We start from the raw sequence: 3,747 nt of genomic DNA on the forward strand, positions 1-3,747 counted from the left end.
TCCTTCACCCGCATCAAGAGGCTCTTCACTTTCTGCCATCAGAGTGGTATCAGCCACATATCTGAGGTTGTTGATGCTTCTCTCTATCTTTATTCTGGCTCATAACTCACCCAGCCCAGCATTTCTCATGATGTGCTCAGCATATTAGTTAAACAAACAGGGTGACAGCAGACAGCCCTGTTGTACTCTTTTCTCAATCTTGAACCAGTCAGTTGTTCATACAGGGTTCTAACTGTTGCTCTTGACCCACATACACATTTGTCAGGAGACAGGTAAGGTGGTCTGGTATTCACATCTTTCTAAGAGATTTCCACAGTTTGTCATGATCTACACAGTCAAAGGCTATAGCCTAGTCAATAAAACAGGGATAGATGTTTTTCTGAAATTCCCTTCCTTTTTCTATAATTCAGTGAATGTTGGCGATTTGATCTCTAGTTCCTCTTCCTTTTCTAAACCCAGATTTTAACATCTGAAAGTTCTTCGTTTGCAAAACGCTAAAGCCTAGCATGCAAGATTTTAAGCATAACCTTACTAGCATGGGAGATGAGTACAACTGTCCGATGGTTAGCACATTCTTTGGTACTACCCTTCTTGGGAATTGGGGAATCTTTTCCAGTCTTGTGGCCACTGCTGGGTCTTCCAGATTCACTGACATAATGAATGCAAAACTTTGATGGCATCCTTATTTAGGGATTTGAATAGTTCTGCTGGAATTTCATCACATCCACTAGCTTTATTAACAGCAGTGCTTCTTAATGCCCACTTGATTTCATACTCCAGAATGTCTGGCTCTGGGTGACTAACCACACCATTATAATAATCTGGTTCATTAAGATTTTTTTTTTAAGATTTTTTTATACAGTTCTTCTGTGTATTCTTCCCATCTCTTCTCGATCTCTTCAGCATCTACTAAGTCTCTACCTTATTTATCCTTTATTGTGCCCATCTTTGGTTGGAAATCTCCCTTAATGTTTCCAATTTTCCTGAAGAGATTTCTAATCTTTCCTTTTTTGTTGTTTTCTTCTATTATTAAACACTGCTCGTTGAAGGAGGCCTTCTTGTCCCTTCTAGCTATTCTTTGAAAACTCCATGTTTAACTGGATGTATCTTTCCCTCTATCCCTTGCTTTTCACTTCTCTTCATTCTTTCCCTATTCATAAAGCCTCTTCTGATAACCACTTTGCCTTCTTGCTTTTCTTTTTCTTCAGAATGGTTTTGTTCACTGCCTCATATGCAATATTATGGACCTCTGTACATAGTTCCTCAGGCACACAGTTATCTAATCCTGTCCTTTGAATCTATTTGCTACCTCTACTGTGAATTCATATGGGATTTGATTTAAGTCATATCTGGCTGGATTAGTGTTTTTCCTGGTTTTCTTTAGTTTAAGCCTGAATTTTGCTATAAGAAGCTGATGATCTGAGCCACAGTCAGCTCCGGGTCATGTCTTTGCTAACTTGTTTTGCTTCTCCATCTTCAGCTACAAAGAATGTAATTGATTTGATTTTGGTATTGGCCATTTGGTGATGTCCATGTGTAAAGTCATCTCTCATGCTGTTGAAAAGGAATATTTGCTATGACCAGTGCATACTCTTGGCAGAATTCAGTTAGCCTTTGCCCTGCTTCATTTTGCTCTCCAAGGCCAAACTTTCCTCCAAGTATATCTTGACTTCCTATTTTTGCATTCCAATCCCCAATGATGAATAGAACATCTTTTTAGGTGTTAGTTCTAGGAGGTCTTCTAGGTCTTCATAGAACTGATCAACTTCAGCTTCTTCAGCATCAGTGGTAGGGGCATAGACTTGGATTACTCTGATGTTGAATGGCTTGCCTTGGAAATGAACTGAGATCATTCTGTCATTTCTGAGGTTGGACTCAAGTACTATGTTTCAGACTCTTTCATTGGTTGTGAGGGCTACTCTCTTTCTTCTCTGGGATTCTTGCCCACAGAAGTAGATATAATGGTCATCTGAGTTAAATACACCCATTCCCGTCCATTCTAGTTCTCTGATCCCTAGGATGTTGACATTTATTCTTATCATCTCCTGCTTGGCCATGTCCAATTTTCCTTGATTCGTAGGCCTAATATTCCAGGTTCTTATACAATACTGTTCTTTGCAGCATCAGATTTTGCTTTCATTACCAGATGCACCAACAACCGAGAGTCCTATCCACTTTGGCCCAGCCGCTTCATTCATTCTCGGACTATTGGTAATTCTCTTCCTCTCTTCCCCAGTAGCACATTGGACACCTTCATACCTGGTGGGATTCATCTTTCTGTGTCATATTTTTCTAGCCTTTTATATGGTTCATGAGGTTCTCACGGCAAGTATACTGGGGTGGTTTGCCATTCCCTCCTCCAGTGGATCACGTTTTGTCAGAACTCTGTGCTATGACCCGTCCATCTTAGATGGCCCTGCACGGCATGGCTCATAGCTTCACCGAGTTATGCAAGCCCCTTTGCCATGACAAGGCAGTGATCCATGAAAGTACTTTTTGTTTGAAGTGGGTTTTTGTTTGTTTGTTTGACATATAGTTGATTTACAATATTACATACATTTCAGGTGTACAACATACTGAGTCACAATTTTTAAAGGTTATACTCCATTTAAAGTTATTATAAAATATTGGTTGTATTCCCTGTGTTGTACAATATCTCTTGTAGCTCATTTATTTTGTACATAGTGATTCATAGTTCTTAGTTCCCCCATCTTGCCCCTCCTCCCTCCCTGTCCCGACTGGTAATGACTAGCTTGTTCTCTGTATCTGTGAGTCTGTTTCTCTGTTGCTGTATTCACAGGTTTGTTTAATTTCTTAGATTTCACATATAAGTAATATACAGTATTTGTACTTCTCTTGCATTTATCTGAAGATTAGCATCTTTTCACATGGTTATTGGACACCTGTATGTCTTCTTTGGAAAAAATGTCTATTCAGTTCTTCTGCCCATTTCTTAATGGGGTTGTTTGGTTTTTTGATGTTGAGTTGTATGAACTGTCTATAGATTTTAGATATTAGCCCTTATCAATCATATTATTTGCAAATCTTTTTTCCCATTCAGTAGGTTGTCTTTTCATATTGCTGATGGTTTCCTTTTATGTAAAAAAAAAAACAAAAAAAAAAAACAAAAAAAAAAAACTTTTAAGTCTAATTAGGTCCCATTTGTTTTTTTCTTGCTTTTGCTTCCTTTTCCTTGGAAGACAGAAAATCATTGCTACAATATATGTCAAAAAGTATTTTGCCTATGTGCTCTTCTGGGAGTTTTATGGCTTCAGATCTTACATATAGGTTGCTATTCCATTTTGAGTTTATTTTGTGTATGGTGTTAAAGAATGTTATAGTTTCAGAACAAATAATTTCACAATTTGTATGGAAATACAAAAAACCTCCAATAGCCAAAGTAATCTTGAGAAAGAAGAATGGAACTGGAGGAATCAACCTGCCTGACTTCAGACTATACTACAAAGCCACAGTCATCAAGACAGTATGGTACTGGCACAAAGACAGAAATATAGATCAATCGAACAGAATAGAAAGCCCAGAGATAAATCCACGAACCTATGGACACCTTACCTTCGACAAAGGAGGCAAGGATATACAATGAAAAAAAGACAACCTCTTTAACAAGTGGTGCTGGGAAAACTGGTCAACCACTTGTAAAAGAATGAAACTAGAACACTTTCTAACACCATACACAAAAATAAACTCAAAATGGATTAAAGATCTAAATGTAAGACCAGAAACTAT

Source organism: Muntiacus reevesi, chromosome 8 (genome assembly GCF_963930625.1).
Source record: "Muntiacus reevesi chromosome 8, mMunRee1.1, whole genome shotgun sequence".
Lineage (NCBI taxonomy): Eukaryota > Metazoa > Chordata > Mammalia > Artiodactyla > Cervidae > Muntiacus > Muntiacus reevesi.